Source organism: Halichoerus grypus, chromosome 12 (genome assembly GCF_964656455.1).
Source record: "Halichoerus grypus chromosome 12, mHalGry1.hap1.1, whole genome shotgun sequence".
Classification (NCBI taxonomy): Eukaryota; Metazoa; Chordata; class Mammalia; order Carnivora; family Phocidae; genus Halichoerus; species Halichoerus grypus.
This window is the reverse complement of record NC_135723.1, coordinates 35,561,533-35,586,263: the sequence shown is the minus strand read 5'-3', so window position 1 is coordinate 35,586,263 and position 24,731 is coordinate 35,561,533. Positions and strand designations below refer to the sequence as shown.

Below are 24,731 nucleotides of genomic sequence, written 5' to 3'. Positions count from 1 at the left end.
TATAGTTCATGAACTTGGGGTTACATCCATAAAAACAGTAGTATTTTTCATTTTCAAGTTAAAAAAGAATAAACAATTACCACATGAAATCCAAATATAGTTTCACAGCAGAAAGAAACATACCATTTAGCTACGTTGCATGTACAATTATACTCCCTGTAAACACTATTTAAAACATCTCTATCCTCACATCATTCCTGGGTATACAACAGCTACAGAAAGGATAGGAGCTCTCCTACAAAAAAATAGGGAACAACTTTGCTACTCAATTTTATATGCAGTTTAATTAGTAGATGCTTACATATTTACCATCGTTGGGTCTCTGGATGAATTGGTTATTTTTATCAATATGAAATGACCTTTACCTCTGGTAACACTCTATCTTGTTGAAGTCAACTTTATTTGGTATTAATATGGTTGCCAACCTTCTTATACTTAGTATGCACATTATCTTTTTCCATCCTTTAACTTTCAACCTGTATGTGTATATTTAAAGTATCTCTCCTCTGAACAGCATGTATTTGGGTCTTGGTTGCTATATTGTTTTGTTTTTCCCAGTCCGACAATCTCCGTCTTTTAATTGTAGTGTTTAATCCATTTACAGTTCATCTAATTATTGATATAGTTGGAGTTAAGTCAACGATCTTTATTTGCCCCCCTTCTTTTGTTTCTCCATTCCTGTGTTTTGTGGTAATCAAGTAATTTTTAGTATTTCATCCCATATTCTCCTCTTTTTTATCTATGACTTTTTTATCTATACCTCTTTATATCTTTTTCCAAAAATTATAATATACATGTTTAACCTATCACTCTATATTGAATTAATATTGTACTACTTCATGGATAATGTAAAGACTTTTGAGTACAATTCCATTTTAGCCTGGCCCTTTTTTTTGTGCTAGTCTTTTCATATATTTTACTGCTACATATGTTATAACCTTCTGTAATAAATTATTTGCTTTAATTATCAGTTAGTTTATAAAAATTATTTAAAAAAGAAAAATAGTATTTTATAATTCCCCACATATTTACCATTACTCATATTCTTTCTTCCTATAGATGTAAATTTCCAACTTACCTCATTTCCACTTTGAAGAACTTTTAGCATTTTTTAGATTAAAAAACACTTTTAAAAATTTTTAGACATTTAGAACCATTAGCATTTTTTGTAGTCAATTTTGCTGGTGCAAATGTTTTCAGCTTTTACCTGTCTAAAAAATGTCTCTATTTCACTTTAATTTTTAAAGCTATTTCACTAAATATAAAATTCTAGATGATTGAGTTTTAAAAGATGTCATTCCATTGTTTTCTGGCTTCCATTGCTTTTGAAGACAGCAGTTATTGTAATCATTGTCCTCTACATTTAATGCGTCTTTTTCCCTTTGTTAAGATGTTTTTCTTGGGATGCCTGGGTGGCTGAAGTCGTTAAGTGTCTGCCTTCGGCTCAGGTCATGATTCTAGGGTCCTGGGATTGAGCCCCGCATTGGGCTCCCTACTCAGTGGGAAGCCTGCTTCTCCCTCTCCCACTCCCCCTGCTCGTGTTCCCTCTCTAGCGGTCTCTCTCTCTCTGTCAAATAAATAAATAAAATCTTTTTTTAAAAAAAGATATTTTCTTTATCATTGGTTTTCAGCAGCTTGTCTATGATGTTCCTAGATGTGGTTATCTTTATATTTATCCTTCTGGGGTTCTTAATATTAATCTACTGGGATTCATTCAACATCCTTGATCCATGGGATGCTGGGCTTATTTTTAATCAACTTTAAAAATATTGAACCATTATTTCTTTAACTATTTTTTCTCTCTCTATTCTTTCATCTCCTTCTGGAAATCAATTTAAACCTACATGAGGTCACCTAATACTGACCCACATGTCATTGAGACTCTGTTGATTTTTTTCCCAATCTTATTTCTTTCTGCATTTCATTTTCGATAATTTCTATTGATCTGCCTTCAAGTTCCCTGATATTTTTTCTGATTTCTTTATATATTGTTAATTCCATGTAATGACTTTTTAAAATGCCAGATAATGAATTTTTCAGTTTTAGGATTTCAATTTGGCTCCTTAAAAAGACTAAAAGTCTTTAAACCTCTCCTGAAATTCCTATCTTATAATTCTAATATCTGGATCACTTGCCCATCTAATTGATTTTTCCTCTTGACTATACATCACAATAAAAAATTTGCATGTCTAGTAATTTTTAATTATTGAAATGATAAATTATACAGGCTCTTCTGTAATCTTCCCCTGAAGAGCATCCATCAATTTTGTTCAAGCAAGCAGTCAAATTACTAACAGGTCACCATTAACTTCTGGAGGCCTGGTTTTATCCTTTATTGTATCTATATTTCATTTTCCCTTAGTTCTGGAGTGAACCCGATAGTTCCGTTATGTATTCTTTACTCTTAAGGTCTCTCTGGTATTTCAATGAAAAGTGCAAAGAGTTTACCACGTGCTTTTAACTTCATGACTCAAACTCCAAACTGTTTCCCCCTGTGGTTCCAGCTGCTACAATCTTCCCTCAGCTCTTTCAGCTACCTAGATGTCACTTTCTCATTGGGATATTTGGAATCCCACTCATGCTTGTACTGCTCAGAAGTCAGTTAAGGATTTAAAAGGAGTTTATTTGCAGAATTTAAGTCCTTCCTCACCATGGCTTCATCCTTTCTGGGATCTCCACCCTCAATTTCCAGCAATTCTGTCTACCCCACACTCTGTTCTCTGTCCCTTCAGGCCAATAAACAAAAACAAACAAAACCTGTGGGGTTTTTTTTGCTTGAGTTCTAGCACTCCATGCAGCATGCAACCTGGGAATCTCCTCAGGGGACAAACTCCCTTCTGTAACTGGTCAGTGTTTCTGCCTACTTCTGGTCACTGTCCAGTGCCTTCAAACATTTCTTTATCCATCCAGTATCTGCAGGAACACATCTCAGTAAAAGCTATTTTTCCCTTGCAGGAATTAGGACCCCAATATACAATTTTGATCTCAATTATCCCAATTCCTTCAGTCTCTTTTTCCAGCAACCATTTCCTACCCCTGGTTACGGAGTACCATATAATGTTGTATGAAAATGTACTCCTTGTAACTTTCAATTATCCTGTGCTATAAACAGCCATCCAATTAAAGGTTTATCACTTTAATCATCTTCCGTTTTTATTTTAAAGGAATATGTTATATAACAAAACTCAAGAAGGTATACCTAAAACAAAGCTCCAAAAAAGCAGTGTAACTATCTTCAGGCACAATAGTTCCTTCTTTGTATAATTTACCACTGAATATTTTTCAAGAATGTTCTCCTCCACTTCTTATTTCCTATATTTTAAGTCTCATATCAGATATTCCTCCTTCAGAAACTTCCTCTGATCCTCTTCTCCTCCTACACAATAGCCTTGTCTAGCTCTATCATCACAGTTACCACATTGTTTTAATGATGCAAATTTAAGGCCATGCTGGCATCCCACAAGTTTTTCTAGGTAGTGTTTTGTGGTCATTCAGTTCTAAATATTTCATAAGTTCCATCATTATTTCTTCTCTGATTCATGAATATTTATAAGATCATTTTCATTTCCAAATATATGGGTTTGGGGGGCTCTTTTGTTGTTGTTGATGTCTAATATTATTGCATTGTAGAAAGAGATGTGCTCTGTGTTACTGACTCTTTGGTATTCCTTGGACTTCTTTTGTGGTCAGTGTTTTCAAAGTATACTTGAAAAGAAAGTGAATCCTTTTTTGAGGAATATAGGCTCTATATATGACTCCTTTAAGCTGGTCTGTTACCTGTGCTGTCCAAAATATCTGTATCTTTACCAATTTTTACATTTTCATCAATTCATCAAAGAAGCATGCAAAAATATCTCCCTTTAAGACAAATTTTTCAAATTTATTTTGTAAATTAGAAGCCTGTCTTGTTTAGAACATACAGATTCAGCACTGCCCTTGCTTCCTTGTGAATTGCTCTTCGGTCATTAAATTGCGACCTTCTTTATTCCAAATGATGGTTTTTTGCCTAAATATTGCTTCTCCAGCAATATTAGTCTTCACCTGTTTTATCTTCTTCCATCCCTTTCAATCTATAATCATCCTTATGTTTTAGGCATTTCTTGTAAAGAGCACATACATGGGTCGTGTTTCTTTTTTTTTTTTAAGATTTTTTTTTTTTTAATTCATTTGAGACACAGAAAGAGAGAGAGAGAGCATGAGCAGGGGGAGAGGCAGAGGGAGAGGGAGAAGCAGGCTCCCTGCTGAGCCAGGAGCCCAATGTGGGGCTCGATCCCAGGACCCTGGGATCATGACCCGAGCTGAAGGCAGATGCTTAACCATCTGAGCCACCCAGGCGCCCCTGGGTTGTGTTTCTTAAACATGATCTGACTAACTTAATCTGATTAGTCTACATTTAATGAGATTACTAATACATCTAAACTTTTTCTAATATATTTTGTTTTTTCTATTTATTGTCTTTTCTTCGCTTATTTTTTTCTCCTCCCTGCTTACTAGATTACTCTAGTGTTTCTTAATCCTTTCTTTTGTATGTACTTGTTTTCTTTTCCTGGTCGTTTAGTGTTACTTTTAAATCTTAAAAGACATACCTGCTCAAAGTCTAGAATAAATCTATCTCTATCTTCCTCCCAAATAATACCATGAACGTGAAGTTTATAATTTCAGGCTCTTCCACCCTCTTTGTACATGTTATTGTCGCCTAGCATTTTAGTTTTTTATTATTTGAACAAGTCCCTAACTGATCTTTAAATAAAAACAGTGCTTCTTTAGATTTATAAACATGTTTACAAATTTCTTTGCTCATCATTCCTTCTTGCTTTTTTACTTAGGACTTAAAATTCCTATTTCCTGAAGGATATTCATTAATAGTTATTTTGGCAAGGGTCTAAAGTTGGTAAACTCTCCCAATCTTTGTTTCTCTGAAAATGCTTTTTGTTTTTATTTCACCCAACACTTGAATAATAATCAAGCTTAGTATATTATTCTAAGATAATATTTATTTCCCCTCAACATTTTGAAAATATTATTGTTAATTCTGTGGTATCTATTGTTGCTACTGGGGAGCTTGTAATTTACAGTTCCTATATAGATAATCACATATTATTTCATAAAGTTTCATATTCCTTTATTCCACACATTCCCTAAAACAGTGCTTCTTAACCTTTTTTTTTTAGAGAGGGGTGTTTGAGAGAGTTCTGTGAGAATCTGATGTCAGAAGTCACTACCACATTCCCTTCCATACAAAATCAGGAGATTCAGAGACCCCTTGAAGTCTATCTTTGAATGCTGTTATGAATCTCTGCCTAGAACTGCCCTAAAGGAGTCCTCAATAAATATATGTTTGTTAAACTAATTAATTCATGGATGCGAGTCTGGATGGAGGTCTGGATGAGTGAAGCAATGAATCCTGGGTCATCCTAGGAAATGCCATTATTTCCAACATTCCAACAGTTACTCCTGTTAACATTGCTGAGAAGATTATTTCTTTGCCTGTTAATGTGAATGTTATAATTTGAATAGAAAAATGGAACAAATACCACTTCTTAGAGATACATTTCTACTTTAAAGTAACACTTTGATTATTAATAATAGCCTAAAAAAAGATACCCAAGGTTTGTTTTTTAAAGTTTCCAAAGCATTTCTACATACATTGTTTTAATTCACCTGATCATCAAATAAATCTAGTGAATTAAGAACTGTTGTCTTGGGGCGCCTGGGTGGCTCAGTCGTTAGTGTCTGCCTTCAGCTCAGGTCATGATCCCAGGGTCTTGGGATCGAGCCCCACATTGGGCTCCCTGCTCCGCAGGAAGCCTGCTTCTCCCTCTCCCACTCCCCCTGCTTGTGTTCCCTCTCTCGCTATGTCTCTCTCTGTCAAATAAATAAATAAAATCTTTAAAAAAAACCAAAAACCAAAAAACTGTTGTCTTCATTTTTTGCAGCTGAGGCAACCAAAGCTGTGAGATAATTTGAGCGACTTGCTTAAAGTTACACAACCAGATAGCTGGACTCAAGTCAGATTTTCATGCTGTTCTCCGATTTCTTTTTGCCTGCTCTTCACTTCTCATCCTTCCTTCTCCTTGCTTCAGAGGGACTAGATACCACTGTTAACTTTATGTATACCCCAGCAAAGGCAGCCATATTAAGAGGCAGGGCATCCCCAAGCCTCCAGAATGGGGCTTCAGACCTGAGAGGCCCTTGAGCATGAGCCACATGGACTGAAGAGAAAAGGGAGAAAGGCCTGGGGAGATTCTCTAGGACCATGCTGTGTGCTACAGAAGGGGACTGGATGATAAACTTCCACAGAGACTTTTCCCATCTACAAGAAGACCTTGAATATGACCACTTCCTCCAACCCTATCCTTTCCTCCTGAGGACATATTGCTAGAGTCCTACTCTGCACTGCCCTTTAGAAGTTAGCATGCATCAATCAGAATTCTTCAAAACATTCATCCATAGTGCTTTTCTCTAGTGCTGGTATGAGTGAAAATTGGTACAACTGTTCAAGGAAACTGTTTGGCAGTATCTACTAAAGTTAAAGATACACTATAACCCAGAAATTCCCCACATACATACTATAGACCTAAATGAAATGTGTGCATGTATTTACCAAGATATATGCACAATGTTTAATAGCAGCTTTATTCATAATATCCCCAAACTAGAAACTATCAAAACATTTATCAACAGTAGAATGATAAATAGACTATAGTGTATTCAACCAATGGGATACCATACAGCAATGAGAATGGATAAATTGCAACAGTACAGATGAATTTTACAAACATGGTATTACATGAAAGTAGCTAGGCACAAAAGGACATGCACTGTATGATTTCATTCAAATTTAGTATAAAACAGGTGCAATTAATCTCTGCTGATAGAAGTCAAGATAGTAACTACCTTTGGAAGGAGTAGGAATTGGAAGGGGGTTACAAAGGGGGCTTCTGGGGTCCCGAAGCTATGCCACCTTTTTTTTACTTTGAAAACTGGTTACATAAGATTGTTCATTTGTAAACTGTATAATTATGACACATGTGATTTTCTATATATTATATATCCAATAAGTTAAAATATTAATCTTTACCCACACTAGACAATTGAAATATACATGTCCAAGACTTAGGTACACTACACAAATGTACATACTTATATGCTTGTCCATTATGGATTAATTTGAAGGCCCTAATCCATTCCCTTAAAAAAAATCAAAGTAAGTCACTAGCTGAGACCAGAGCTGTTACTTTAACTTGTTCATTTCATGAGATATGTTAGTGGCCTCCTACCAAACCACACCGAGATCAGTGAAGGAATTATGTAAATACAACAGCCAGCCCTGATGAAACAGCAATTATATATCTTAGCAGCTGTGTGCTTCTGTTCATGTTAGATAATTAGCCAGAAAATTGTTTGCATAATTATTTTATGGAGCATTTGGTGATTTAACCATTTAACTCTGAAGACTTATCCAGAAGTCATTAAACCATTTAAAGTGGTAGAGATCACAGTTGGTGCTATTGCAGCACACATAACAAAACCCAAATGACTTCAGAATTCCATGGATCTCTTCTGTGTAACCAATCATTGCAGCTGGCAGGTCCAAGCTGGCTTTTGCTTTTTAAATTTTATTATTTTCTCTCTAAAGGACATGTGTGTCAACTCTTTTAAAATGATACACAACCAAAATGAGTTCTTGGGCCTGCCACTGCTTTCTGATTAGATGAAAATATACATGAATCACTGCCTTGGTTATTAAATCCATGTGCTTCATTCCCTATTTGTGAATAGGAAATACTGAGAAAGAGAAATCAAGAGATGTTGCAAAGGAAGGCAAAAGTAGAGAAGGGAAAATTGACCCTGAGATTGGTTTTAGAAATACTTCTGGTCCACCAAAAGTATATCCAACCTCATATTTTGGTAATTGTTCTACATGCTAATAATGTCACAATAACAATATATCTGATGATATTAAGCTTCAATAAGGAATATTTTCTATCCCCCTCCCCTTTTTTGCTGAGGTAAGGGTGTTGGTTTAACTGAATAACTTGATTCTGTGTATCTGGCAAGATATTGAACTAAGTCATCGATGGAGGTATGCTGCCTCATAACACTGGGCTTGGGGTCCAACTATTTGTATTCAAGTCCTAACTAGTTCCTCTCATAATGGATAACTTCTCAAAGCCTCGGTGCTTGCTTCTGAAATGGGAATATTGGAGGCAATTAAAGTGGTGCTTAGAGTTCAGATTGGAATCAAACTGCATATGCTGGCATCTCAGCCCTGCCCTTACTAGCTCTAAAACTTGGGCTTGTCATCATCTAACCTCTCTGCATTTCTGGCTAATTTTAACAGAGCCCTGTCTCATCTGGTGGTTGAGGATTAGATAAGTTAATACATGTATGTGAACCACTTAGAACTGCCAGATACAGAAGAAGCACTTTATAAGTGAATTCTATTGTTATTTTTACTTCTAACTGTTGTTTGGGAGAATGAAGTAATACTGTATATATGAAAGTGCTACTAAAACCATAAATCCCAGAAAAGATGATTCCCATAATCAGGTTTTTTCCTAAGAATAACCCACTCACTATTCTCCAGGGAACAAGGAAACCTAACTATATGGCTTCCATCAATTAATTAAGTGTTCTAAGAGAGCTCACTCCAGGCACAACTCATCTGGTGGAAGACAGTTACTGAATAGTTAAGCCCAAGAAAGAATGATGGACAACTATTGCTCAAGAGAAAGAGTGTGGCATTTTTAAAATTACCCCTGGAGAGTTATTGCTAATGGGTATGGAGTTTCTTTTTGGAGGTGATATAAATACTCTAAAATTGATAGTAGTGATGGTTGCACAACTCTGTGAATATACTAATACCACTAAATTGTATACTTTGATCACTGGCAAACTGTATGGTATGTGGACTATATCTCAGTAAGTCTGTTATATGGGGGGGAAACCCAACTCCTCCTTGTATTTCAATTCATATCATGGATTTGGAAAAAAAAGAGAGAGAGAGAGAGAAGAGAAGAGAAAAAAAGAAAAGAGAATGCATTTGGCTTCCCCTGGAGTGGCTGCCAGCACCAGCACTGAATTCAGCAGTTCCAGCCCAGGCCATCTAAATGACCATGGCAGGTACTGCAGACTGTGGCAGCTGCAAATCGCCACCAGATCTGGGCAGACAGAAAAGAATGCTAATATTTTTCTTTTAAAAATTTCCCCCATTTGTTTCTAAATCAGAAGGCAGGATTTGAAAGGAAAAGGCTGACCCCACAAATGTGTTCTGTCAGACGCAATGGTGGGCTCTCCCAGGGGATATGAATTGGAGGGAGAAGGAGCAGAGTGAGCAGCCATGGGACTGTGGTGGGAAGACATACAATCAGGGCAGGAACTCCTCCTGGACAGGTGTCTGCAGAGCTTAAGGGACAACTCCCAAGCTGTGTGCATTTTCACAAGGTCTTCTGAGGAACAGAGAGACTGAGCTCTCACATGGTGGCTTCTTGCCCTTCTGATGACCTCCCAACTGGTCACCACTCTAGTCTACCAGTTCAGATGCAGGGCTCAGAGCTTAGGGCCCTGCCAGAGGCAAAAGTTAACAATTTCCAAAGTAAACAGTAAGAAGCCATCATAAAGAGATTCACAGACATGAAAAAACAAAAGCTCCACAAAAAGCTCTCAGAAGAAACCTCCAGACTGCAGTCTGAGGGACAGGAGTAAGATGGTACAGGAGGTTCTCTGGAGATTGGCAGGGGGCCATCTCATCCCAATGCCAGTTTGGAGGACTGTTTGAAAGAGTTCTCTCCCAGTGGGAATAGAAGGAATTGTTAAAGACAAAGTGAGCTTCAGAGACACCTAGAGAGAACAAGTCTGGTCTTCAGGAATCTTGGCCCTGTCATGGAGCTGCCTCATTGCCTTAAAGTGCACCCTTCTTACACATGGCTTTCTAGGGAGAAGAACTGTAACTAATAGTAAACCTTTGTGATTTTTAGCCAAAAGTTACAAAAAAGGGGCAAGTTCTAAACTATTTTTAAAGATAAAACCAGTGGGTAGAAGTTTAAGGAGAAACACAATATTTAAATAGTCTCAATATGTCTCCATACAAGATTTGTATTAATGACAAAGAGAACAATAGCATCCCAGTTAGGATGGTAATAACAGGACAAGTTGACATCAGGTGCCTCATGGTATATACATTGAGAAAGAGCTAACATATCTTTTATAATATTCCTGCCAATTATGCACAACCTGAAAATAGTTATGAGGAAACATTAGACAAATCCAAATTATGGGCCAATTCTACAAAATCAATGGCCTTTACTCTTAACAAATGTCAAGTCCTAGAAGACCTGAAAGGACTGAGGAAGAGTTCAAGATTGAAAAAAACTGAAGAGACCAAAAACAATGCCTGCTTCTGGATCAGATCCTATTGTCAGAAAGTTGATCACTGGGACAATGATGACATTTGAATAAGGTCTGAGGTGTAGATAATAGTGTTGTAGTGGTGTTAATTTCAAGATCAAAATAATTTTAATGTGTTTATGTAAGAAAATGCCCTTGTTTTTAGAAAGGACACAAGTATTTAGGTGCAGAGAAGCATCATATCTGCAACTTGTTCTCAAATGGTTTTAGAAAATAGTAACGATAATAATTACACATAATTATGGGGGGGAGGAGCAAGATGGCAGAGGAGTAGGAGACCTTATTTTTGGTATATATATATAAGTTGTTCTCTCATTAAAATTTTGGGATACAGTTTCTTCTAACAGCCCAAAATATACCCTAAATCTCTAGTGTATGGCTTTGTTCTAGTCTCCTTCCTGATCACATTCTCTCCCCCACCTTTTTTTTTTAAATCCTCTTCTTTCTTTTTTCAACCAACTTCTTATCTTATCAATTCCTTTTATAAAATCTTTTATAATTTTCATCTTTACAGTCATATTCCATCCCTTCATCATATTCACCCTTACTTCTGTACATATGTTTTTCTTTCTTTAAAATTTTGGGAGGCACTTTCTTCTAACAGACCAAAATACACCCCAAATCTAGTGTGTGGCACTGATCTATGCACCAGCCTGATCATATTTGATCATATTCTGTTTTGTTTTTTGTTTGTTTGTTTTTATCTTTTTCTTTTTTTTTCTTTCTTTCCCTTTCTTTTCCCCCAGTTTCAGGTCTCTTCTGATTTGTTTAGTGTATATTTTTCAGGGGTCATTCTTACCCTGTTAGCATTTTGTTCTCTCATTCATCTATTCTCCTCTGGACAAAATGACAAGACGGAAAAAATCACCTCAAAAAAAAAGAACAAGAGGCAGTACCGACTGCCAGGGACCTAATCAATACGGACATTAGTAAGATGTCCGAACTAGAGTTCAGAATTATGATTTTAAAGATACTAGCTGGGCTTGAAAAAAGCATGGAAGATATCAGAGAAACCCTTTCTGGAGAAATAAAAGAACTAAAATCTAACCAAGTCAAAATCAAAAAGGCTAATAATGAGGTGCAATCAAAAATGGAGGTTCTAACTGCTAGGATAAATGAGGCAGAAGAGTGAATTAGTGATATAGAAGACCAAATGATGGGAAATAAAGAAGCTGAGAAAAAAGAGATAAACAACTACTGGATCACGAGGGCAGAATTCGAGAGATAAGCGATACCATAAGACGAAACAATATTAGAATAATTGGGATCCCAGAAGAAGAAGAAAGAGAGAGGGGGGCAGAAGGTATATTGGAGCAAATTATAGCAGAGAACTTCCCTAATTTGGGGAAGGAAACAGGCATCAAAATCCAGGAGGCACAGAGAACCCCCCTCAAAATCAATAAAAATAGGTCAACACCCTGACATCTAAAGGTAAAACTTACAAGTCTCAGAGACAAAGAGAAAATCCTGAAAGCAGCTCGGGACAAGACATCTGTAACAATGGCAGAAACATTAGATTGGCAACAGACCTATCCACAGAGGCCTGGCAGGCCAGAAAGGACTGGCATGATATCTTCAGAGCACTAAATGAGAAAAATATGCAGCCAAGAATACTATATCCAACTAGGCTGTCATTGAAAATAGAAGAGATAAAAAGCTTCCAGAACAAACAAAAACTAAAGGAATTTGCAAACACAAAACCAGCCCTACAAGAAATACTGAAAGGGGTCCTCTAAGTAAAGAGAGAGCCTAAAAGTAACATAGACCAGAAAGGAACACAGACAATATACAGTAACAGTCACTTTACAGGCAATACAATGGCACTGAATTCATATCTTTCAATACTTACTCTGAATGTAAATGGGCTAAGCCCCAATCAAAAGACACAGGCTATCAGATTAGATAAAAAAACAAGACCCATATGCTGTCTGCAAGAGACTCATTTTAGACCCGAAGACACCTCCAGATTGAAAGTGAGGGGGTGGAAAACCATTTACCATGCTAATGGACACCAAAAGAAAGCTGGGGTGGCAATCCTTATATCAGACAAATTAGATTTTAAACCAAAGATATAATAAGAGATGAGGAAGGACACTCTATCATACTTAAAGGGTCTATCCAACAAGAAGATCTAATAACTGTAACTATCTATGCCCCTAACATGGGAGCAGCCAATTATATAAGGCAATTAATAACAAAAGCAAAGAAACACATCGACAACAATACAATAATAGTGGGGGATTTTAACACCCCCCTCACTGAAATGGACAGATCATCTAAGCAAAAGATCAACAAGGAAATAAAGACTTTAAATGACACACTGGACCAAATGGACTTCACAGATATATTCAGAACATTCCATCCCAAAGCAACAGAATACACATTCTTCTCTAGTGCCCATGGAACATTCTCCAGAACAGATCACATCCTAGGTCACAAATCAGGTCTCAACCAATACCAAAAGACTGGGATCATTCCCTGCCTATTTTCAGACCACAATGCTTTGAAACTGGAACTCAATCACAAGAGGAAAGTTGGAAAGAACTCAAATACATGGAGGCTAAAGAGCATCCTACTAAAGAACGAATGGGTCAACCAGGAAATTAAAGAAGAATTTAAAAAATTCATGGAAACCAATGAAAATGAAAACACAACTGTTCAAAATCTTTGGGATGCAGCAAAGGCAGTCCTAAGAGGAAAGTATATAGCAATACAAGCCTTTCTCAAGAAACAAGAAAGGTCTCAAATATACAACCTAACCCTACACCTAAAGGAGCTGGAGAAAGAACAGCAAATAAAGCCTAAACCCAGCAGGAGAAGAGAAATAATAAAGATCAGAGCAGAAATCAATGAAATAGAAACCAAAAGAACAGTAGAACAGATCAACGAAACTAGGAGCTGGTTCTTTGAAAGAATTAACAAGATTGATAAACCCCTGGCCAGACTTATCAAAAAGAAAAGAGAAATGACCCAAATAAAATCATGAATGAAAGAGGAGAGATCACAACCAACACCAAAGAAATACAATTATAAGAACATATTATGAGCAACTAATTCCCAGCAAATTAGATAATCTAGAAGAAATGGATGCATTCCTAGAGATGTATCAACTACCAAAACTGAACCAGGAAGAAATAGAAAACCTGAACAGACCCATAACCACTAAGGAAATTGAAGCAGTAATCAAAAATCTCCCAACAAACAAAAGCCCAGCCAGATGGCTTCCCAGGGGAATTCTACCAAACATTTCAAGAAGAATTAATACCTATTCTTCTGAAACTGTTCCAAAAAATAGAAATGGAAGGAAAACTTCCAAACTCGTTTTATGAGGCCAGCATTACCTTGATCCCAAAACCAGACAAAGACCCCATCAAAAAGGAGAATTACAGACCAATATCCCTGATGAACATGGATGCAAAAATTCTCACCAAAATACTAGCCAGTAGGATACAACAGTACATTAAAAGGATTATTCACCACGATGAAGTGGGATTTATCCCTGGGCTGCGAGGTTGGTTCAACATCCACAAATCAATCAATGTGATACAATACATTAATAAAAGAAAGAACAAGAACCATATGATCCTCTCAATAGATGCAGAAAAAGCATTTGACAAAGTACAGCATCCTTTCTTGATCAAAACTCTTCAGAGTATAGGCATAGAGGGTACATACCTCAATATCATAAAAGCCATCTATGAAAAACCCACAGCGAATATCATTCTCAATGGGGAAAAACTGAGAGCTTTCCCCCTAAGGTCAGGAACATGGCAGGGATGTCCACTATCACCACTGCTATTCGACATAGTATTAGAAGTCCTAGCCACAGCAATCAGACAACAAAAAGAAATCAAAGGCATCCAAATCATCAAGGAAGAAGTCAAAGTGTCACTCTTTGCAGATGATATGATACTTTATGTGGAAAACCCAAAAGACTCCACCCCAAAACTGCTAGAACTCATACACGAATTCAGTAAAGTGGCAGGATATAAAATCAATGCACAGAAGTCAGTAGCATTCCTATACACCAACAAGACAGAAGAAAGAGAAATGAAGGAGTCGATCCCATTTACAATTGCACCCAAAACCATAAGATACCTAGGAATAAATCTAACCAAAGAGGCAAAGAATCTGTACTCAGAAAACTATAAAATACTCATGAAAGAAATTGAGGAAGACACAAAGAAATGGAAAAACATTCCATGCTCATGGATTGGAGGAACAAATATTGTGAAGATGTCAATGTCCAATCTACATATTCAATGCAATCCCTATCAAAATACCATCCACTTTTTTCAAAGAAATGGAACAAATAATCCTAAAATTTGTATGGAACCAGAAAAGACCCTGAATTGCCAGAGGAATGTTGAAAAAGAAAAGCAAAGCTGGTGGCATCACAATTCTGGACTTCCAGCTCTATTACAAAGCTGTCATCATCAAGACAGTATGATACTGGCACAAAAACAGACACATAGATCAATGGAACAGAATAGACAGCCCAGAAATGGACCCTCAACTCTATGGTCAACTAATCTTCGACAAAGCAGGAAAGAATGTCCAATGGAAAAAAGAAAGTCTCTTCAACAAATGGTGTTGGGAAAATTGGACAGCCACATGCAGAAGAATGAAACTGGACCATTTCCTTAAACCACACACAAAAATAGACTCAAAATGGTTTAAAGATCTAAATGTGAGACAGGAGTCCATCAAAATCCTAAAGGAGAATACAGGCAGCAACCTCTTCGACCTCAGCCGCAGCAACTTCTTCCTAGAAACATCGCCAAAGGCAAGGGAAGCAAGGGCAAAAATGAACTATTGGGACCTCATCAAGATAAAAAGCTTTTGCACAGCAAAAGAAACAGTCCACAAAACCAAAAGACAACCGACAGAATGGGAGAAGATATTTGCAAATGACGTATCAGATAAAGGGCTAGTATCCAAAATCTATAAAGAAGTTATTAAACTCAACACCCAAAGAACAAATGATCCAATCAAGAAATGGGCAGAAGACATAAACAGACATTTTTCCAAAGAAGACATCCAAATGGCCAACAGACACATGAAAAAGTGCTCAACATCACTCGGCATCAGGGAAATCCAAATCAAAACCTCAGTGAGATACCACCTCACACCAGTCAGAATGGCTAAAGTTAACAAGTCAGGAAATGACAGGTGTTGGCGGGGATGCAGAGAAAGGGGAACCCTCCTACACTGTTGGTAGGGGAATGCAAGCTGGTGCAGCCACTCTGGAAAACAATATGGAGGTTCCTCAAAAAGTTGAAAATAGAGCTACCATACGACCCAGCAATTGCACTACTGGGTATTTACCCCAAAGATACAAATGTAGGGCTCCGAAGGGGTACGTGCACCCCGATGTTTATAGCAGCAATGTCCACAATAGCCAAACTATGGAAAGAACCAAGATGTCCATCGACAGGTGAATGAATAAGAAGATGTGGTATATATATACAATGGAATATTATGCAGCTATCAAAAGGAATGAAATCTTGCCATTTGCAACGATGTGGATGAAACTGGAGGGTATTATGCTGAGCGAAATAAGTTAATCAGAGAAAGACATGTATCATATGACCTCACTGATATGAGGAATTCTTAATCTCAGGAAATAAACTGAGGGTTGCTGGAGTGGTGGGGGGTGGGAGAGATGGGGTGGCTGGGTGATAGACTTTGGGGAGGGTACGTGCTATGGTGAGCGCTGTGAATTGTGTAAGACTGTTGAATCACAGACCTGTACCTCTGAAACAAATAATACATTATATGTTAAAAAAAAAAAGAAGAAGAAGATAGCAGGAAGGGAAAAATGAAGGGGGGGAAATCGGAGGGGGAGACGAACCATGAGGGATTATGGACTCTGAGAAACAAACTGAGGGTTCTAGAGGGGAGGGGCATGGGGGGATGGGTTAGCCTGGTGATGGGTATTAAAGCGGGCATGTACTGCATGGAGCACTGGGTGTTATATGCAAACAATGAATCATGGAACACTACATCAAAAACTAATGATGTAATGTATGGTGATAACATAATAAAAAAATATTTTAAAAAATTGCCCAAAGGTGAAAAAAAATAATTACACATAATTAGAGAGATAATAAAGCAACTGCACTAAAATGTTAACATTTAAGGAATTTATGTGAAAGGTATACAAGATCCCTTGTACTATTACTGTACTCCTTTTAAGTTTGAAGTATTTCAAAATAAACAGTTTTTAAAATACATTGAATTTCCCAGGAGAAAAAAAAAATGAAATAAATCCTACATGGCCCCACTGAGTGGAGTTCTGTCTATAGGCTCTAAGAGGAGGATGCATATTTGGATAAACTGCTTCTCGTGGAGGCTCCACATGCTGCACCATATTCCTGTTGGAGCTCTGGAATTCCAGAGAAGTCTCTTCTAGGAGGCTGCTCTGTGGATTGCTAAACTCATCCTTTTCCCAAAGGGAGCCAAACGGTTTAACGGGTAGGAGAATGTGAAACACTCCCTTGACACTCAACATTTGGAAATAATATCTAATGTGATAGAGAGGCCGGGGACCCTGTCCAAGGAAATTATTTCCCATCCTCCCTCTGTGTGAGGCATTGAAGGGCTGTTGTTTTGGATTATTAAGATAATGAGATGCAGATGAGAACTTAAATTACAAAGCTATAGACTCTTGAAATGTTTCCTTACTGTATCTCTTCTACCTCCTCCTCTTTCTTGTCCAATTTTCTTTTTGTCTGTTTTATGTTTATAAGTTCGTTAACTGCGATCCCCAAGACACTGTAGAAAGAACCTAAGGACTATGTAATTCATCATTTGCCAAATGCTTTTAGGAACTTCAATATAACATTCCCCTTCCACCCAGCTGCCCTTGCCCCCTGCAAGTTGTATTTTTAACTGATGAAAGGAATACAAGGGAAAGGGAAGAGATTTAACAGTGATTTACACCAGTATCTCATTTAAGCCTCACACAGTCTTGGAAGGTAGGTGAAAACATCCATTGACCCATGGAGATAGGAGGTTCAGAGAGGTTAAGAAGAGGCTAACACCACACAAATCGTAAGGAACAGAGCAGGGATTCAATAGCCAGGTTTGTTTAACTGAGATCTATGCTGTTTCCACTTCACTGTTTAATACCAGTAAAATCTGATTGATCTTTTCTCTTTAAAAATAGCATTCCTTTTCTAATTGTGGGGCAATCATATATTTTAAAAAATGGAAAACTTAGAAAACACAGAAAAGCACAGTTTAAAAAAAATCCATTAATCCCACTACCCACAGTTAATCTGCATGGTTTGGAAGTCAAGTCTAATTAAAAATAGTACCACATTTATCAGTGTTAACAACCCAAATCTGATATTGGGTAGCTTTGCTCTTTAAAATAAATCAAATTTTAGAAAGAAACACATTTTAGGTAATCCAGGGCTAAAACTATGAGATCTCCTCCATCTGGCAGGAACATGAAAACATCAACTTTCTGAACTAACAAAGAAGTTGGACTACACGATCTGAAAGGACCCTTTTACCTCAAAGGGGATTTAATGAGGGCTGTGTTTGTGTATATTTGTTTCACCTGTGCTGCTAACCTGGCATTCTCACTGGATACTCACAGTTTTTCTGTATCCAAGAAGGCAGTGTTGGAAACTTCTACCCAATGATGAAAGGAAATTTTGAATATGACACCAATCCATCAGTCCTTTCCAAATCTTTTGTCTGAACAGCATACATAGTGGTTAAGAAAATGGGCTTCAGAGTCGACACTCCTGGGATCCAGTTGAGTTCTACTACTTTCTAACTGTAAAATGCTGGGCAAGGTATATTTAGGCTTCCTTCTCTCTTCCATAAAATGGAGGTAATTATAAAGAATAATTGAAGATAATTCAATGAGACAATGTATGTATAGGGCTTGATTCACAGTAAGTGTCTGACAAATAGTTCCTATTATCAATAAATGCTGGGATTAATAATGGGTAGATAGCATCCCAAACTATGTCAGTTCTGGAGTAAGATAGGAACAGGTCAAATTCTGGCATGGTTTTTCTATTTACAAGCTATGATATTTACAAGCTATGTGATCTCAGTCAATAACAGTCCTATATGCTTCAGTTTCCTCATGGGTAAAATACGACAATAGTGACTCAAATCCAGGTCTGGTTGACTCACAAGCTCATGCTCTCAACAACTACACTGCAGTGGTAAAAATGACACCTGCAGGGTTGATGTTTATATAGCACTCCGTAGTGAAAGTGACACCTAGATGAATACAGTATCAGCAGATATGGTATTGATAGAAGTAGTAGCTGTTATTGCTGTAGTCACAATCTTATGTGCCATCACCATGACTCAGTGGTCTAGGATGGTATTGAAAAATGAGTGACTGGGGGTTGAACAAATCAATATGATCCAGCCAGTCACAACCACTCCAGCTCAGATTCTCCATCCTTTTAATGGAGGTGAGAGTGGGGGAGATTAGTATCATAGGTTTGTTTCTGTGCAGCCTCTCCTGAAGGAGAAATGACTGTGAAAACCATCTGAAATCCAGCCTTCAAATTCTCAAATTGGTCATTTACTGAAATCCTTTATGATACCCTGGTTCTGAGCCACTTAATTTCTCTGACCCTGTTTTGCCATCTGCCATATGGTGATAATACAACCTACATCCCCAACTCCTGGCAGAGACCACTTTCTCCTATGTATCCTGAATGCCTAGGACAGTCCCTGACCCTAGGATGAGGATGTAAATCCGTGTTTGTTGAATATTGAAGAAAAAGTGTGTGTGTGGGGGAGATAGGTCCCCACCAATGCATCTACCCTCTTACTGTTAATCAGAAACACTGAGCAGAGGTCACTCACCAGCTCTATTCTTGAGCTCCTCACAGAGGAAGGCTCCTTGAGAGTAGAGAATACCAAGGTTGTCCCCACGCTCTTAGCTATAGAGGAAACTGGCCTGTAAAGTTTGAAAATGATGCAAAAACACAGAACCTCTGAATTCCCCATGGGAGAGCCAGCTCAGCCTCTTTCCTGTGCTCACCAGACTAGAATGTGATATCCAGGAGGGGGCTTTTAGCTTAACCATGTTGGCAAAGCCCAGCCCCCTTAAGTGTTTCTCCATGCTGCCCACCAGACACCCACTGGGGATATTTTTTTAGCATCAATGGTCTCGTAGCAGCCTCTGGTTTTGTGCCTCTACATCACATTCTCCCTTCTTCTTCAATCCATATCATCATCATTATCATCATCCACTGCCTGTACTAAGGATCCATCTTTAGGCATTCGGCTGTCTGTACAACAGTGGATCAGCCCTACTCCTGCTCTAACATGACAGGAAACTGCTCCCCACACATCTCAGTCCCCAAATGTCTTCACCACTGGTTTTACCTAGTTACACACACACACACACACACATACACACACACACACATCCCACTCATTCACAACTCCCTATTTTCAGTCAAGGGGTAAGAGAGCTAGTTAATATACAAATGTCACTAGAGATTGGGAGCCCATTAAAGCCATTTCAGTCCAGCTTCTCCTGCCAATTCTTTGGGATTGGAGGATTTAGAAGCAGGTGGTCCTGTGTCCCTGTTAGCGGAGGCCAGATTTCTCAGGGCTACATGGAATCAAGCCTTGGTACGGCTATGGATGGGCAGTTCTCAAGGTCTGAAACTTTAGGTCTGTCCACACTTCCCAATGTACTTAGAGACAGCCCTAAAGGAGGTACAGTCCAACAGAGCATCCCCTGCTGACTGAACTTCACACTCCCAACATCTTGCAGTAGCACCAGGACTGGAAAGGTAGGGAAAGGCAAAATTGGTGAGGAGAAAACACCTTTCTTCTTGTAGGAAGAAAGATTTTCTGTTGAAATGGTCTTACGGTGTCAGCAATCTCATTACTGGTTTCCTGTGGCAAAGCCTTAGGTCACAATGCTATTGTTTCTAATGCAGCCTCATGGTCCTCTCAGACCACTTTCATCTGGGTGGATGGTACTGCCACCTTAACCCTGATTTCCTGATGGCATATTTCCTGTTCTTGGTCTTGTGTGAAATGACAGTTTTCTTTTTTGGCTGGGTTTCCAAGGAGCCGGAAATGCTGCTGTCTGACTTCTTGAACTAACAAGTTCACTATTGGGACAGCATAACTAATAACTGGTGCTTGGGACATCTTGGCTCACTTTCGAAGGGTGTTTATGAGAGCGCCTTAAACAGTGATCAGAGGAAGACAGCAGAGAATTATACAAAGAACTGTGTATAGTCATTGGAGTGGAGGGATGGAAAAAGCTTAAATAATCTTACTGAGCAGTCCCTAAACAACATTACTAAGCTTCAAAAGCACAAAGACACTTAAATAAGTTGATGTCTTAAAGTCAAAGGGAAACCAAACAGAAACTAATATGGGAATGTGTTTGAATGAAGAGGTGCTGTACCTGACTTGCAGGAATGACTTTCAAGGTCCCAAAGAAGGGGAGAGTGGGAATTGCTCTTTTTAAGATTTCAGAAATTTTCATCTTGCTGTTCTTGTAAAGGGAAAGCAAGTTTGTCCTTGGGAGAACTTGTAAGACAGCCTTCTCTTTAAAAAAAAAAAATGCTCTGAAAATAGTTAAGTGCCACAAAACTTGGAAAGAACTGGAATCAACTTGGTGTTTGACAAAGCTAATGTAAGAATGGTAATCAATCCCTTGGCAATAGAAATTTTAAATTTAAAATAAGCTTCAACAAAGTCTTTGAACCTTCAAACATTTTATCCTTAAGAAATTAATGGGTCCCTGAAGAAGTCACATTTCCTTTTCTGTTTCTGTAGTATATACTTCAATTACATTAATCAACAATGCAGCAAAATAACTGACACCAACCAACTTCCAAGTCATATTTCCAAATGCTCCTTCTCTTCAGCAGAGACTTAGCATTTGAAGATAGCTAACTGAGGTTTATATAAGCATGAATAAATATTTGGTGAAGCTGGATTTTCCCATTCTTTTGTCACCCTTTGCTCACCCCAGAATGGTTTCCCATACTTTTTCCTTTTGCTGTCATTTCTGTTGAGTGTGATAAACTATCTTGCTGAAAGAGATATTATGTTAAAATCTTCCTTCTGCAGTTATCTGTGTCACACCCATTACATGTGTCTCCAACTGAGCCACGCAGGCGCCCCTAGATGTGTCTCCTTTTAAAGCAAACTAGAATTTGTCAGGGCGCCTGGGTAGCTCAGTCAGTTAAGCATCCAACTCTTGATTTCGGCTCAGGTCATGATCTCGGGCTCATGTGCTGGGTGTGGAGCGTGCTTAAGATTATCTCTCTCCCTCTGCCACCCCCCCCAATCAATCAATCAATCAATAAAAAGCAAACTAGAATTTGTGAGACATTTTGTTTCCCCCCCCGGAAAAATCAGCTGAGATTTCCCCAGTTTCCTGTGCTTTTCTCTGCTTTGGACAAAACAAAAAACCAAGTTTCATGACATTCATCTTTTTAGATGTGATCTTCCTTGAAAATTGCATTTTTTTTTTTTTGTTTTTTGTTTTTGGGGGTTTTTTTGCATCTACCCTCAAATCTATCCCTAGTAGAGTTTTGGTTTCATTTAACTTTCCTCAAAGAAAGTGACTCTAAGGGCCCTGCTTTTCCATTTTGGTGTTCTAAGAAATAAAAACCTTAAAAATAAAAGTCTCCAAATACTAATTTTACTAGTGTAGTATTATATACATATACACACACAGAAGAACTTTACTTTTCCATGTGGGTATTTGCCTCTCTATTTGGGAATAATCAACATCTGTCCAGTGGGAGGTCATTTCTCCTTTTAGCTAATGGCTTATAAGAGAACAGCTCCTGACATTGTGCACACCACAAAGATGGGCAGGCTTGCTTTGGAACTCCTTCAGCCCCTGTTGGACATTTCCACATTTACTATCTTCTCCCTCAAGGCATATACACTGAGTTCATTTTGGTCTTACCCATCATCTTAGAAAACAGTCTGATAAATTGGCCTTTCCTAAGGTGAATTACCTCTTCCAGGGACTTTTAAATTTTAATGGGGACCCTCCTGAGGAAAAAAACAAATTTGTTTCTAAGGTGGAATTAGCTGCATAGGGTGGTATGAGATTTTTTAATACGTCATGGAATAAGTTGGGCCTCTGAGTCACATCAACTCAGCAGCTTAAACCTATATATTCACAGGGCTTCCTTTATAAAAATAATTATGTATTATCAGCTATTTCAGAAGTTACATTATTCATAGTGCAATATAGTATGAGTGAATTCCACATAACAAGAGATCTGAGATCTGATGCATGGTTGATACTTCAATGGTTACTCACTTTGTTTTCAAATCTTCTAGTCACTGAGGGGGAAATCAGGGCATTCAGAACAACAGAAACAAATCATCTGTACAAGTGGTTGGATTTTTCACTTTCCCCATGGGTGTTTTTGTCAAACAGCTAAAGACATGGAAATTTGCAATTTAGTTGTCAATGCTGAGAGACCTCTCCACAGTCTTACCTTGCTATTCTTTACTTCACTGGAATAAAGAGACTTGAATCTCTTCCCTCTTGCTCCTAGGGAGGGAGAAGGGCTTTTCATGTGATCTTTTATTTCAAGCCTAGAATATCACTTTTATTGTTGCATAACTGTGTTTTGGTTACTTTCTTCTATTTAATAAGAACGGCAATACGTGTAAACAGACAAAGTTGGATAAGACTATCTGCCTACACAATTACACACAAAGAGAAACTGTTTTGGTCCCGATTTGCACTAGAATTGGAAACTGGAATTCAATAAAAGACCTCTATGTGCAGATAGGTTCAGACCCCCCCAGCATTTGCCTATCAAATAAGAAGGAAACGCTGCACATTCAGCTACCCAACTTGGCCACAAGCAAAGCTCAACACTTCCACAATCTCTGGGAAAATGAGATGGTACGTGTTCTTAGCAGGAGCTGACAATTAAGCAGAGTGAACAATCATGCGAGGCAGGCAAGAGGGTGTTCATGCTGCGTAGCCACATGCCTCAGGTGCCGGGAGTGTGAGGCCAAGGGCCAGATGCTTTCAACCACCCAAGAAGCTAAGCTGGGGGATCCTGAAATCTATAACCCTATGGCATGTTATTCTGTTTATTATCATGGAGACTGCCCTATTCCTTCCAACTATTTCCTCTGGCATGATAAGGATTTTGTGAGGTGCCAGGGGAGATATAATTCATTAGAACCAAGTAATGATTTGTAATATTTAAACTATTCCATTAAACCAGGAAGCAGGTCAGAAACTAACCTTTAAATACAGCCAAGGGAGAAAGTCAGCCCAGCAGCTTAAAATATATATCTTTTGCAGGAAGCATGGAGCGTATAATTAGCTGTAATTTCTGCAACTGCAGTCAGAAAGCTTTATTTTTTGGCTGATAGGCAGTATCATCTCCTGATGGCCTGGGAAACCAAATACTAGGGTTACATTCCTGGCTCCTGCATGGACCCTCGTGGGTGGCTTTTGGGGGGAAACTGGGCAAAGGAGCAAAGAAAAGGAATGGGCAGGGTGGGATCTGGAGCTGGAGAAGTTACAGCAAAGGATCTGGGTGATAGCCTCTTTGATTCTTCTGTAAGGAGACTCTGAGTTTTGTGAATTATATTTAAACATATTCTGATTTCCAGCATGATCATTACCCTAAGACATTTCTAAGGCTTAATATATTGGGCAAAAGCTATACTCTTTGGCTCCTGCTAATAGTTACGAAGAAGTTAAATGTGCTACTGTTAGAGGATCACTTTTATTTTTGGCTGCTTCCATGAACATAGATTTTTTTTTTCCAGTGGGCAAGTCTCAGTCTGGTAGAGGCATTAAAAATTAGTAAAGGTAGAAATACTTTGAAACATTTGATCTTGTCTCAAGGAAGCTGAGCAGAGGCGAGGGGAGTCCCTCAGGAAGCCTTGCTGTGTGGAAGCATATACACCAACAATGAGATTTTCTTCAATACCTCCTATGGCCTTGTTTCTCCCCTCTAAGTCAGGGGAAAACTTGCCACTCTCCTCTCTGACATTTGATGTAAATCTGAAGTCTCCGGGAAAGACATGGAAGCTCGGATGGGGGCCCAACAGAGCAAAAGCAGCAAAATGACAGTAAATAAATCTGACTTTTGTCCATTCTGTCCAAGCCTGGTTTGATTTGCTAGGAAGTGAGTACACTTGCTTTTGTTTTTCTGCAAATTGTCAAATCCTGCGTCACTTTGCCCTCTGAACCACATCAACCAATGAATCATCCAACATACTTGAACTAATAGTAATCTACTCCATCCTTAACCAATGACAGTAATTAGCATTTAAAAATATATATAAATACATGGGGCGCC

General features: G+C 38.2%; 1 long non-coding RNA gene across 1 annotated transcript in view; it reads right to left on the bottom strand.

Moving 5' to 3' along the window:
- The window catches only part of LOC144379564 (uncharacterized), a 395,690-nt gene that overhangs the window by 321,169 nt on the left and 49,790 nt on the right, over positions 1-24,731 (bottom strand). The window lies entirely within an intron of this gene.